The following is a 15258-nucleotide window of genomic DNA, read 5'->3' on the forward strand; positions in this document are numbered from 1 at the left end:
CGTGGTTTTACTTTTACTTTGCGAACTAACACTGTTTGTGTGGCTCATTGTATTCTACTTTTACAACATCTTTCTACCCATATGCATTTTATAACAAACGATTACAAACACTTTTTAAAGACCAACTCGACCGATCCAAGGCAACGTGTTCCTTTAAGGTGGGACATGTCGAGTATTAATTTTCACTAGTCGCCCAGGTCTACTCAGCCTGGCTAGCGGTACAGAGGGATGAGCCGCACCCTTACTTCGCCATTATTTGAAAGTTTTGGGTGCACAGTGTTGAGGAGGCAAGGAGGTGGGCGTGGGGGGGGGGTGGGGGAGCGCTCCAGTCGGTAGCAGCCCTCAAGAGAAAGCTTGCTGGCGGTGAATGAGCTGCCTCTGAAATGGTGTCGGAGAGCCTGTTGATCTTGTGTAGGTGGCTGCGGACTTGATCACTTAACAGCAATTTGCGGTTAAGTGTTATGGTTAAGTGTCTTGCGACTGGGCCTCGAACCCGCACTCGAATAGAGACATGTACTCGTCTCACCCTGTTACTTCAAGCATGCGCGTTGACCATCACATCACAAACAAAAGTTGGCTGTCATTACTATGTTACGTGTGTTTGTGCGGTAACTGGGTGAGAATTGAGAATTTATTGTCTGGCCACAGACTGGCTGAGATATTCTGACAAGTGCCCCTTAAACTCCCTTTTCACTGCAAAACATGTTTTGGGTACCAGACAATGAAATACATGTAACTTCAGACTATGAACAAAGCTTAGCGCAAAATTATGTTTTACATGTAAATCCCAGCGCTATAAAGAGCCATGAATTTTGTCCTAGGGGTCTTCGGAACTCTTAGTCTTGCAGTCCTTGTATAGTTATTAACTGTAACTCCCCTCTCCCAGCACGCAACTCAATAATGTTTCGCCCTTTGTCTTTTCCACCAAACCCATTTAATTCACTCCAAAGTCCATGTGATAAAGAACCAGACCTTGACTTGCTTGACCAACACTTTCTGTCATAAATGTAATGGGTGTGTAGTAAGTATGTATATGCGCCTAAAATAGTCTAGTGTATGATTAGGGAACCAACGTGTAAATACCGTGTTAAGCACTTTCCCCCAAAAAAGTAATTTGAAGAGATTTAATCCCATTTATAACCTGAACTTTGCGAACTAACATGGTCGGCCATTTATGGGAGTCAAAATTGACTTCCATAAGTGGCTGACCATGTTAGTCGACGAGATAAAAGGAAAAACCACGCAGTTTCGAGGCAAATGTGTGTGGATCACTGTATTCTACTTTTAAAACATCTTTCTAACCAAAATGCATTTTTATAACAAACGGTTACAAAGGCTTTTCAAAGACCAACAATGTGTTCCTTTAAGGACACTAACCCGACCATTAATTTTTTTGCCAGTAGAAATTAACTTTAAAGAGATCAGCCCTGGGTTTTCTCTGAACAAATATTTCATCCTTGTGGAAGAGATAAGCATCAGCAGCTCAACCCTGGTTCCTCTCAGAGCCAAAATTTCTCCAAAGTAGAGATTTAATTAGAAAGAGCAACCCCAGTTCTTCTTTGAACCAAATATTTCTTCCCATTAGAGATTGACATAAAGAGATCAACCTGGTTTTATGACAAATATTTCTTTCTGGAAGATGTTATCAACATAAGCTGGAAACCTTGTATTAATCTTCCCAGAAGAAATAAACTTAAATTGATCAAACTTGGTTCTTTCCTAGACCAAAATTTCTTCCCAGTAGAAATGTACTAAAAGAAATCCACAATGTAGGTTAAAGTTGTCGGTTTTTTTCTAAAAGAGATTACCCTTCGGTAGTTGTTTCCTTAAACTCCATTTCGCAGAATTTAATATGATTATGATTGTTTTCAATAATTACAAAACATCAAACCCAGAACTATCATCTTTCTCTATGTCAATGTCACTTTCAGTTTCTTTAAATATATTTAAAACAAGCAACTCATCAATAAAAGATAACCAACTCCTTTTGACTTCTAAACTTCAATTTATACCAAACATTTATTTTTTATCTCTCACAACTATTAGACTTTTACATGTATGACAATAATTTTTATTAATAAATACCTTGGACGGTTTCAAGTCTCTGATTGGTCAAAACCCGGTCACGTGTAAGAGTGTTAACGGTGGTATAAAGACCGGCTTTGGAAAATAGTGAATAAATGGCCACTAAATCAGCATAGATTGTGTAAACCTTGCGCGTTGCACTGTATCGCACGCTTATTTATATCCCTGTAAGTTTCATTGCAAATTCGCGCACTTACGCGTACGCGCGCTGAAAATGTATCAATTTTGAGTGCGCGCGTGTAACATGTGCGCGCGTATAAACTGACGTCGAGCTCATGCGTGCGTTTTAATGCACAAGGAACAGCTATCGTCCAATCATTTGCCTCCTTTGCTGTTAACGGACCTCGCCTCCGGCTCGGTCCTTTAACAGCGCCAGCCACCAACCCGGTCATTACCACGCAGTGAAGACCGGGTACTCGCACTGTTATTCCCTAATTATTATTTTTTGAGGTGGGGGCTGCGGTTCAAGGCTTACACCAACTAATCTGTTTTAAGCTGGACACAATGTTGAAGGCACAACTTCTTATACAGCTGCCATTTCTAAACAAACTACATGGCCGGCAATTTGTACTTATTGTACATGTACATGTCACAGTGCACCTGTAACAAGGCACAATACAATGTGCTTTTCTGGTATACTGCTAGATTTCACATGTTTTAAGAAAGGGTATACTTTTGGTTTCTGCTCTACAAGCTAATGACCATAAACACATAATCAGTAAAGAGCACGGGAGAGCTAATCAGTAAAGAGCACGGGAGAGCTGTTGATATTGCATGTTGTAAAATATTGTGGAGTTTTAGAGAAAGAGGCAATTTTCACCCCAAAATTTGTATGTAAAAGGCACATAGCTTTTCCAGGTGTCTGGAGGCACTCTATTCTATGTATAAAGGGTGTTTTTCCTTTCATTATTGACTTTTTATGAACAATTTACCCCAAATTATCGCCGCTTTGTTTTTTGATATTGCATTCCGTATGCAGGATGCTCCGAAAGTATGCTGGGACAATTAGCGAAAGTATAGACCCCTTGGTTGCAATACGCGCAGCGTACTCATATGTGCATACCCTGGGTGTTATTTTGGGTGTCAAAATCATATACAAACATGCACAAAACTGAGTTGACACCCAAAATTACGCACATTGTTCGGAGGCGCATTCTGTATTGTGTAAGAAATCAATAGCTCGCCCTTGCACAACGCGAAATGCTACAGGTACGCTGAGGTCACGCGCACGTTTTTACGCAAAGAGAACAGCTATGGTCCAATGATCTGCCTCCTTTTTGAGAGTGTGATGTCATATGCAATGGGTCTATACCCTGCCTTTAAAGCAAGATTTAACAAGAGAATTGAAGTACTGTATTTAGATATTGAACCACTTGTGTAGGGATTGTAGAACACCCCAAACTAAACCCCAAAATATACAAGAAATGTCTTCTGATCTCAAACCACGGTCTCATCCAACACACTTAGGCGTAGCGCTCTAGTAGGGCAGTTAAATAATTTTCATACAACCCACATAGGCGTAGCACACTTGTAAAGCAGTTGATTTTCTACAGGGACAAATTCTACATGGACCGGACACAGGTGATGTGACGAGTTGTTCACTTGGACAGTGTGTAGGTAGTACGTCGGTGGGGCACAGGTGTTTCTTGAATGCGGGCAAGACAAGGGGGACAGTGGTGATCAACTGCTGTGGTGGAATCACCATCTCTTCTCCAGCGATAAGACGAAGACTCATGCGCAAATCCTATTTCGCAGCCTGTCCTGCAAATAACGCGGCAAATTTGCAACTACTACTCACATACCCTCATGTAAAGGAAAACGAAGGCTATGCGGGATCAGGTAGCTTAAGATTACTTGCTTGGGGCACGGGGGCCACCCACGAAGGGCCACGTACACCCGCAAAGCATGTACGCGGGCAGGTCGGATGAGACCAATGCTTTAGCCATTGCAAATCATAAAATCAAGTTGGAATTGTCATAATTTTTTTTCCAGAACTGGAGATGGATTATATGATAGCATCTTGAAACAGTTGATCAAGAAGAGGTTTGGGTGTGGGCCAAGGAGGTTGATTGGAGAGGTTGATAGCTGTGACCATGGTTACTGCCATCCTTCTCAAGAAGGTGTACATGTGTGTTGTGGCATAATAGAAGATGAGTCTCTCATACAGCAGAACTGAAAGTCAAAAGATATGTAAAGAAGAATTATTAAAATGTGTTTTTTCCACCCCCACAGGTGATGCATGTTTTTCTACAGTTCAACATTGAGGATGTTTTGTGAACAGTTATCTCGAACAATGTCTATGATGATGTCAATGCATGTGAAGATTATACTGTGGATGAGAAAGCAATGCTGCTACCCCAATGGCTGACTGATCTGACATATTTGATGGCAACAGAATGCATGTGTGATCAAGAATAGATCATGCAAAAAACAACTGTTGATCATTTGGTGAGTATTTTTTTTCAGTTTCTTTGATTGGGAGTTACTGTTTCTATCACTGCTATACACTATGTGTAGTGAGTGTAAAAGCATTTCTTCTCCATTTTTCGAAAAATCTTGTATCTCAAATGAAAATGCCCCGTAAAAAAAAATGTTGGCATTTGGTGTGTACATGGGTCGTTTTAAAGGCACTGAACATCTTTGGTAGTTCTCAAAGATCAGTATTCTCACTTGGTGTATTTCAACATACTATGCATAAAATAACAAATCTGTGAAAATTTTAACTTTTAAATTGGTCATTGAAGTTGCAAGAGAATAATGAAAAAAGTTACACCCATGTTCCACAATGTGTGTGCTGTCAGATCCCAGGTGAATATTTGAGTTAGAAATTACAACTTTCTCAAAAGATATGTTACTTTAGAGGGAACTGTTTCTCATAATGTTTCATACTCTCTATTGCGCGTTATCAAGTAAGTTTTTATGCTTACAGTTTTTTTGAGTAATTACCAATGTACCAGTGCCTTTAAGCAATATTTAATAAAATATAAAGAAAATGGAAATTGTTGTGCTATTAGGAGTTGCGCTGACATGGCAATTTAAAGGAGTCGGGTGCTTTTTCAAAATGTCCACAGATTTACATTAAACTTACAGGGTTTGAAGATAAGGATAGTGGAAAGCTTCCCTTCAAATATTACTAACTAAGAATGTGTTGTTTTTGAGAAATGAGTAAAACAAGTCACAAAATAGTTTCGGTCTCATGAGACCAAAGTTATTTTAGCATGTAAAATCCCCTTAACGAGTTATGATATTATACCAAAACCATAGCATAACTGGTTAATACGTTTTTACATGCTAAAACTGAGACAAAAATTATGACTTTTACTCATTTCTCAAAAACTACAGCACCTCAGTAAGTAAAATTTCTAGGGAAGCTTTCTACTATCATAATCTTCAAACTGTGTAAGTTTAATGTATATCTGTGGACATTGTGTTTTTTGTTAGGAAAAAATACATATACCCTTTAAGTAAGGCACCAACAAACTTCTCCTTTAAAAGTCATCGTTGAACATGTACTGCCCTTCCAATCGCAGGTTAGAAGCATTGATTTTGATCAAGAGAGATGAACAATGGCCAAACATAAGAAAGTTCAAGCTCAAACAACCCAAATAACCATGATTTTTTTTATTGTCATTTTGTGCTCCAGTGGCTTGTTAGAACTTTAAATCTGAAAATCTTGCAAAATGCACCTAATTTGTAAATGTTAATGTTAACTACAAGTAGTTGTAATAAGTGACATCAAAGTTGGTGAGAAAGCAAGCACCATATTCGCAAAAGTTTAAATATTGTTTACACTTCAGTTATTTTCCTCATTAACAGAAGTGACCCCCTCCCCCTAAAAATCCTCAGAAGAATTCTTGTGATCCAATATCTCAATGAAAACTTAATAATAGGGGGTACACCATGTCACATAGCGAGCACATGCACAACAAAATTCAGATCAGGTGCTCTATGTACGATGTGCTATTTAATGCTGTATTATTATTGTCAAAATGTGATTATAATTGCACAGTAGTCAGACGACTATTGCTAAAAGTAAGGCAAATATAAATGATGTCTTACCATGCCACTAATTGCTTGCTTACCATTGTGTTCTTTCGTCTTTATGTTAAGACTGCTGCCCTTGTTTATGAATACACCACCCACGGTAATGTTGGCAATGCGAATGGTCCTGCATACCGCTGTGGTGGTACTGTTCTGTAAATCAAACCAAACACAAAACAAGTTAACTAAAAAAATCTCCATTTACCAAGAGTGCCTTTAAATGTCTCATCTTCGAAATTGTGTACAGCTCACCTAATACCAATGTCCGAAACGTGCATTATCTCATCACCGCGTACCCATTCCTTACATTTTGTGAAATTCTTTAGATATGATGGGGTATGTAGAAGCAATATTGGGCTATGTCAACAAGAGGGAAATATTTGGAAACAGAGTGGTACCCCTTGATTGTACTTTTAAAACACTGTTTTTGGATAGCTGTAATGGCGACTAGTAGGATAAAGACCGATGCTTAAAGGCAATGGACACTATTGCTATCTACTCAAAACATGTTTCAGCATAAAACCTTACTCGAACGAGCAATGGAGAGCTAGCTGTTGATAGTATACAATATTTTGAAAACTGGCTCCTTCTGAAGTAACGTAGTTTTTGAGAAAGAAGTGATTTCTGACTAAAATATTTGGATTTGATTTGAAATCAAGCATCAACTTCATGCGACAAGTTTTTTTTTTTTTCATTATTATTTTCCAACTTAGACCACCAACAAAGTTCAAATTTTCACAGGCTTGTTATTTTGTCCATAATGTTGAGATACACCAGGTGAGAAGACGGGTCTTCGACAATTATTACCGAAGGTGTCCACTGTCTTTAAAGCCATTAAACACTTTCGGCACAGAAAACAAAATAAAAGTTCACAGATTTACAAATAACTTACAGGGTTTACAGAAGGTAATGGTGACAAACTTCTCTTGAAATATTATTCCATTAAATGCTTTACTTTTCGAGAAAACATTAAAGCAATTATCAATTCTCGTTGTCGAGAATTACGGATTTATTTAAAACACATGTCATGACACGGCGAAACGTGCGGAAACAAGGGTTGGTTTTCCCCGTTATGTTCTCCCGACTCCGATGACCGATTGAGCCTAAATTTTCACAGGTTTGTTATTTTTTATATCAGTTGTGGTACACGAAGTGTGGGCCATTGAACATTACTGGTTACCGTAAGTGTCCAATGGCTTTATAGAGAGCTACATGACATGTCACACGAGAAAATTTACAGACAACCAGTTCCAGTTCTCAAACAAGAATATAAATCATTAAACTTCAGTTTACTTCATGGTGATAGTGAGTTGCACCTAAAATAGAATAATGCATCTTGTGCAGCTAATGTTGCGTTTTTTCTGCTGATAGTTTGCCCTGTGTGTGATAAAGGACAATGTCTCTAAACAGCATCCCAAAATAAGGTGGGACGGCTATAGTAATGACAGTACAAACAGGGCATACAACAAAGACGAAATCATAAACTTATCACTTACTCTTCTCCTGTGGTTCTCGAAGATAAGAGGCTGTATTAGGGTTCACAGGAGCAGGAGGCGGCGCAGAAGAGGTGGTCTGTGATTTTACCTTCTTCACGATGTCCGAAGGTTCCTGATGGTATGCCATGATGCTTAAAGAAAAATTTCCCTGAAATTTATAGTTGTCTGTCTGTACTTCACAATTTCTAGAAGGTTGTCACATCCAAAATGTTCAGCGAATGTTCTTCTGCTTCCAAAACTTGCATCATTTATACAGTCAAAAAGCCCTATCACGCACCATAATTATTGTTACGCGCAAACTCAGATTGTGTGACCGTTACGTCATCAGTCAGAACGAATCCGGTGAGTATGTTGCGCAATGCGTTAGGTCTATTGTAATACACCGATTTAGATGCGAGGTGAACAGAAGTTCACTGTCACATCGTAGAATAAGGGCGACCTAAATTCATATCCAACCCCCATTTCGTTCAGTAAAGACTCCATATATATTCAGTATGTACAAAAAAAATCACCAATACATGAGGTCGTCGCGTTCTGTAGGTGTAGTGAGTTTGGGATTGGGGGGGGGAGGCGACGAGTTAGTTTGGCATTAACTACGTACGCCCATCTACGTGCTAAGACTGTCTGTTTACTGCAATCTAAATGTCTTTTGAATCTTGACTTTGACGGCAACTTAATATAAAATTTCAAATCGGTGAGATCCATGATTCAAATTTTGTATATCAACGGTTAACTTTTTAAAAAATGACACCCACCATTAGACATTGCATATGGGGCATCTATGTTGTTGTTTTTTTTTTTTTTTTTTTTTTTGGGGGGGGGGTGGGGGCGGGGGCGTCTAGGTGAGGGGTATGGAGTCAGATTCCATGTCGCATTTTGACTTAATTTCACCGACCCAAACAATTTTTGTACAAAAAAAACCCAGCTTGTACAAATTTTCGAAGCTTGAGAACTTTATTCCGTATATTTCCAGGAACACCAAAGATTCAGGAAAGGAACTTATCAGTAAGTCTTTCGATTAGCATACTCATACATTTTTACATTTAAATCACATTGAAACAACGGAGAAATGTTGTAAATCTTGTTTTAATATAATGAAATCTCCTTAGCGTCTGAACAGGTTTTTAAAGGGAAATTTTAGTTGAAACTTAAAGACTTTAAAATTGATTTAGCCAAAAGTAGTTTAGGTAGCATTCTCTTTTTAGATTGTGTTCTTTATCCAGATTGTTTTTTGGGAACGTTGTAATTATATGTGTGTGTGTGTGTGGGGGGGGGGGGGTGTGGCAAAACAAGAAGTACATACAATGAAGCAAATTGGCTTTGATGTTGAACTTAATAGGCCTACTAACTACTGTAACATGATGTTGAACCAAAATCAAGGATTTGGAATATTTTCTTGAACAATTGGCTGTTGGGATTTGGTATTTCAACTCAAGTATTGGTCTTCGTTTTGATCCACGATTTAAATCATTGAGAAATTTAAAGGACATTTTGGTATCTAAGACTAGATCAAGTTGTTGATGATTGATTGCTACATTTATTATTTAACTTGTTTTTTAGTAGCTTTAACAGATCTAAGATTAGTCTAGGTTAAGTTGTTGATAATTGAGTACTACATATTGTAGCTTTAAAGGATTTTTGTAGTTTTTTTGTGGAGAAATGAGTAAAACGGTGTCACTACAGCTCATCAGCTTGTAATATTTTAAGGGAAGCTTTCTACTATCATTATCTTGAAACTATGTGAGTTTGATGTAAATCTGTGGACATTGCGTTTTGTGTCCTTCAACAAGTACCAAGACCCTTAAAACGATCTAACATTAATCTAAGTTAAAGATCTTGGCGATTGATCACTACATTTATTATTAAACTTATTCTTTAGTAGCTTTAGAAGATATGAAATTTAAACTAACTACGAGCCAAAGCTTTTTAACGAAATTTAGTGTTTCCTTCTGTGTAGCATCTTTGTCAAGGAATGTGACGCTCAGATCTGTAAACGATGAAGTTCATTGACGTGGAACCTGTGAAGCCAAACACAAAGACAAAACGCACCTTTAAACAAAGAGTCGGTGAGTGAAATCTTTCCATTAAACTATTCCACCGTAGAAATATTATGTTCGTAATGGCACTAGACACTATTGGTATAATACCTCAACATAATTCTAAGCATACAAATTGTCTTGGTAACGAGCAATGGAGAGCTGTTGACAGTAAAGAACATTGTGAGAAACTGCTCCCTTTGAAGTAGTCAGTTGTTGAGAAAGGTATCCAAATAGTAAAAGACTTCAGGTCTAAAGCTGGGTTTATTTTTTTTTAGCATCTGGAAGCAAACAAATTAGTGTGCGAGGGTGTTTTCTCTGTCATTATTCTCTTGCAACTTCGAGTGAGAATTCTCGTCTTTGAAAGTTACCAAACGTGTCCAGTGCCTTTATTGCTTAATTTATAATGTGTGGCGTTTTCTTTTTCCAGGACGAACGTGTTCAGATAATTACCCACGTTCGTCTTGGGGGAAAAAAACGCCACACACCGGGGTCGACCCAGGGAAGCTAAACGAACGCACCCAATAATACATGTATGCTGATTCATTCACAACCAATGAACCCCCCGCTGGTTTTGTCGTTGTGCCAGACCTCATTGGTGTTTACTTACTTTGCAGTAATTACTTATTGATTGTTAAATGTTGACGAAAAACAAAAGGATAGTTAAACCGTACCTTTGCCGATCGTTCTTTTTTCTTCTCGAAAATCACTTCTTGGCCTTGGTCTTGGTACCAGAGCCAGTTTCCTTTAGGGTTGATATTTGCTTTTGCAATTCAAGAAGTATCATCTCGGCTATGAAGGGAATAAATGATTTTGGTTTCAATTTCATTCAGGCTATGTTATAAAAAAAAAAATTTCAGATGCATAAACATGTTTTGAGCTTACGCAGAATTTGCTCTTCCGTTTCATGTTGAATGCATACATGCAATAACTATATCAAGGGAACAAAAATGATGTTTTAATTTGGCTTCATTTTGGCTTTGCAATAATGGTTGTCTTTTGCAAGTGTTTGCTATGTACATGGCTTTTTATTCAGAGGCATAAACAATTTCTACACATACATTCAAGTAAGGCTTGCGGTAACACCATGATTGTAATGATAATCTCTAAATGAGTTGGGGTGGTTCTGAAAAGAACCATTGGTTTCAACTCGATGTATCGATCAGATCGTCGTCTGATGGAGAAAGCTCAACATCACAGGTTTAAAACCTATTAAACATTTCTCTGGCATCGTTGTACTGTACCTATACCAGTACCTATACCAGTACCTATACCAGTACCAACAGCTTCGGATACTTCTCGGGTGAAGGACGCCGTGCTTTGGCTTCTGGAGGTCTTTCGGTGGACACTCTTGCCCTGGGGCTCCCTGTTACGAGGCATATTGAATAGTTTCCAGGTATTAGCCTTATCGTCAGAACTACAGACAAACTTTTTGGACATGTATATCTCTGAACGTATCGTGTAATGGCGTATCTGTTATGTTCACGGTATGTTGGCGCCTCTGTTTTTGTACCAAATGGTGATCACATATTTCGCAGCTATGATTGGTCAATGAAAAATGATGACGTCATGCATACATATTAGGAAAGACACATTTATACACGGTCTCCAAACGGTGGAAAAGTAGTCCCTAAATTATCATCTGCGTGGTATATTGTTGTTTTGTTTTTCTTTTTGTTCACCCTCCCCCTCCACAAGTCTAGGTTTGTTTTATTTATTTTTATAATGTTAAAGGCTGTGTTTACCTGATCAGCTGGAATGTCTTCAAATTTTTGGATCTCACATCCATTATAATATCAAAGCCACCATTAACACAATACTATGATGACGTCATGCACATGGACATTTGAAGCTACTTGGGTTAGCAAAGAGAAAATGGGGTGTCCCCAATAGTTGTTGTATTGCGAAACCAGCATTTTTTATTCATGTCTGCTGTCAAAATGTTAATGATAAAACTGCCAAGATCTGTGCCTCCCCAAAACTACCAGCCTGAGTAGAGTGTGTACTGTGACATATTGAAGGAATATTCACATTAAGTAGTTTTAATATACGGGGAGTGTTCAAGTGAAAATGGGAATTTATTTTTGTATCGACGTACATGTACCACCCGACTCTCTATTTTGAGTCCCAGTGAAAGGTTCTGGACACTATTGGTAATTACTCAAATTAATTGTTTGCATTCAAAATTACTTGGAAACGAGCACTGGAGAGCTAATGATATTAAATCACTTTAGTAGAAACGGCCCCCTGAGTAGTTTCTCACTCAAATATTTGACAAGAGACCTCAGCTGAGGTCTCGAAGTCAAGGCACTTGGAAGCACACAACTTGTGCGGCAAGAGTGTTTTTTTCCTCCCATATTCTCTCGCAACTTCGACGACCAATTGAGTCCAAACTTTCGCAGGTTTGTTATTTTTATGCATATGTTTAGCTACACCAAGACACACACACATTCACACAGTTCTTCGAGTAGTTTCACATAAGTATTTAATTTACCAAAACACATTACTTAATGAGAATTATTAAAAACTGAACTAGTAACTGTTTATGCTGGACAATGTTGATGTTTGAGTGACTCTCGTTCAGTAGTAAGATGTGAACATGAGAGCTTTAAAATAGGGACAAGACACACATTCACACAGTTCTTGGGGTTCAAAGTGTAACATAATTTACCAAAAAAAAACACGTTACATGATTAGAGTTGTTGAAAACTGAACTAGTAACGGTTTATACTGGACAATGGCGATGTAAGACTATCTCGTGCAGTTAAATCCGATGGGAATATCATTATAAGGTTACTGGTTACTGATTTGTCTCTTGTTAAAGAACTTGCTACATTGTTGAACTGTATTGTAGCAGTCCACACTGATTGAACTTTACAGGGAAGCATTGGCCTAGAACAGAAAACAAATTGAAAGTTCACAGGTTTACAAATAACTTACAGGGTTTACAGAAGGTAATGGTGAAAGACTTATCTTGAAACATTATTCCATGAAATGCTTTACTTTTTGAGAAAACATTAAAACAATATCAATTCTCGATATCGAGAATTACGGATTTATTTTAAACACATGTCATGACACGGCGAAACGTGCGGATACAAGGGTGGGTTTTCCCGTTATTTTCTCCCGACTCCGACGTCCGATTGAGCCTAAATTTTCACAGGTTTGTTATTTTATATAGAAGTTGTGATACACGAAGTGTGGGCCTTGGACAATACTGTTTACCGAAAGGGTCCAATTGCTTTAAGGTGTGTTTTAGAGCATTCATAAGGGTTTGTCATCAAAACATTTTTAAAGAAAATTTACCTGTTTTGTATTTTCTATTAAACTTCCGATTTATCTTTTGGATGGTTTGCAAACCTTGAAATAGTTATACACATTTATATTGGCCCCTTGCACGACTCGCAGTGCACTTACACCATCCGATCTTGTCTGCCAAGTTGGTACTAAAAATCGTGCTCAAACATGCCAGAAAGATTGGAATCCCAAATTGCTGGAAATGATAGACTACCTAATCTGCCTCCTTTTGCCTCGGAGATGGCGCTTTTAGAGAGTATGACGTCATATGCAAGGGGTCTATAACCAAATTGTTGTCGGACAAATGACCTACCTAAAGTGGTCACATGTTTTTAAGGAATTTTCCTGCATTTCAGCCTCCTAAACAAACACCCCCCCCCCCCACAAAAAAAAAATGGTGGAGCACAAAATCAGTACTTAAAGGCAGTGGACACTATTGGTAATTACTCAAAATAATTATTAGCATAAAAACTTACTTGATTACGAGTAATGGGGAGAGGTTGTTAATAGTATAAAACCATGTGAGAAACGGCCCCCTCTGAAGTGACGTAGTTTTCGAAAAAGAAGTAATTTTCCACGCGTTTGATTTCGAGACCTCAAGTTTAGAATTTGAGGTCTCGAAATCAAGCATCTGAAAGCACACAACTTCGTGTGACAAGGGTGTTTTTTCTTTCATAGTTATCTCCCAACTCCGACGACCAATCGAGCTCAAATTTTCACAGGTTTATTATTGTATGCGTATATGTTGAGGTACACCAAGTGAGAAGACTGGTCTTTGACAATCACCTATAGTGTCCAATGTCTTTAATGAATTGTATTAAAACGTAGGAGTTGAAGAACAATGGTGCTTTCTTTAACGAGGGTTGGATTGTACACACAACTGAGATTATTCACTAGAATGGCCCAGAGAAAATCAAATCAGTGCAAAATGATTTAGTGGAGGCACATAGTGTAAAGTTTACAAAACATTTCCAAGGCCGAAGGTTCATGTTGTTGCTGATAGTCCATTTTCGTGAGTAGGTGTACACATTCACACAGGGGACCTTTAACAAAACAGGACAATGGAGTCCACAGTTCGGGAAAGGTCCACGGTTAAAAAACGTGTACAAAGCAAATGGGAGATGTTGCAAAAAAGTTCAAACAACAGAGGGACAATATGAGGTCCACGGTTGCAGGCGTATTTATACAAGCTTGGGTGTACCAGTGAGGAAGGAATAGTGTGGTTTCACTTCTGGCTGTGATTGTTGGGTGTTCGGTGTGGAAGGTCAAGACTCCTCCTTTGGGGGTGGATGGTGCTGTTTCAGTGTGTTGACCCCCTGATTAGTGGAAGAAAAATAAAAACCAAAAGTTTTTGTTAGAGTGATAAAGCCAATTATTTTTATGGGTTCTGTCATTACTTTTCTCATGGCACAGAAAAGTTAATGTAATACTTTTTCTCATGGCAAACAACTTGCAATAAAAGTCACCCAAGTTCACAGAATATGGTTTGGTTTTTAGACAAAAAACAACTTGACAATACAAAGGTGCTGTTATGTTAAGTGTAAACCTGACTCACCAGTTAGGGTTCGTAGTCTAGTAGTTCACGAACACCTTAGCAGAAGTTGAACACTTTCGTCCCCTGTAGTCAGTTATGATAACTGCGTATCTGTTATTGTTGTGCAAGTCAATGTCAGCTTTCTTGATCACCATTGAAGTTTTGCCGTGATGCCAGAGCCCATCAAACCTAACATAATTGTCGCCATTTCTTCGCCACATGATATCCACTGTATTTGATGCCTCATATTCAACTTCGAGTTCCACTCGTCCTCCTTGTGCTGTTTGTTTGTCATAAAGAGTTGTTACAACTGGATCTGTACAGACAGAATTAGGGATGTAGTTATGTAGTTCATAAAAACAATAACTATTACCATGGAGGAAGGAAGAGAGTTCGAACGAAGGGACTTCAAATCTGAACCCGTGGTACCGCGGTCGTTTAACGACACCTCGTAATCACCTATATGCCGGTTTATAGTCGGTCGCGCGACGGAAATCTTAAGACGCGAAATCCTAAGACAGGCCTAAAAACCGTGTCTGCTTATCATCGCGCGTCAAGATTTCCGACGCCCGACCATCGCGCGACCGACTATAACTCGGCCTTTATACAAACAATGGGTGACCTGGCACAAACAATCGGTGACCTGGCGTCTGTGAGTTTGGGCGTGCGCACTTGGTTCTTCACGCAACTATGGCGTCGTATGTCGTATGGATATAATAAAGAAAACACTACTTTTTTGAGACCTGATAAAATTTGTGTACGCTTTCGT

At 38.6% G+C, this 15258-nt stretch overlaps 1 protein-coding gene and 2 long non-coding RNA genes across 7 annotated transcripts in view; 1 reads left to right on the forward strand and 2 right to left on the reverse strand.

Annotated features, from left to right (window-relative positions):
• The window catches only part of LOC139945462 (phospholipid scramblase 3-like), a 99861-nt gene that overhangs the window by 22045 nt on the left and 62558 nt on the right, over nucleotides 1-15258 (forward strand). For 2 of the 3 annotated variants that reach the window (XM_071942815.1, XM_071942817.1), the window contains exon 3: nucleotides 4318-4533. The gene's annotated coding sequence lies outside the window, so the exon portion shown is untranslated. Of the gene's footprint in view, nucleotides 1-4317; nucleotides 4534-9578; nucleotides 9689-15258 lie in introns of those variants that run through there. The other variant, XM_071942816.1, reaches the window with a different exon arrangement.
• Nucleotides 1993-7857, reverse strand: LOC139945464 (uncharacterized). Its single transcript, XR_011787080.1, has 3 exons — nucleotides 7623-7857; nucleotides 6168-6279; nucleotides 1993-4257 (listed from the first exon to the last, which is right to left on the reverse strand). It is a non-coding gene; the product is annotated as an uncharacterized lncRNA (long non-coding RNA).
• On the reverse strand, nucleotides 9501-11170 carry LOC139945465 (uncharacterized). 3 transcript variants are annotated; one of them, XR_011787083.1, is made up of 3 exons: nucleotides 10927-11170; nucleotides 10333-10450; nucleotides 9501-9640 (listed from the first exon to the last, which is right to left on the reverse strand). It is a non-coding gene; the product is annotated as an uncharacterized lncRNA (long non-coding RNA). The 3 variants fall into 3 exon arrangements; XR_011787082.1 differs by having other exon boundaries at nucleotides 10915-11170; XR_011787081.1 differs by having other exon boundaries at nucleotides 10903-11169.

Source organism: Asterias amurensis, chromosome 12 (assembly GCF_032118995.1).
Source record: "Asterias amurensis chromosome 12, ASM3211899v1".
In the NCBI taxonomy this organism is placed as follows: Eukaryota; Metazoa; Echinodermata; class Asteroidea; order Forcipulatida; family Asteriidae; genus Asterias; species Asterias amurensis.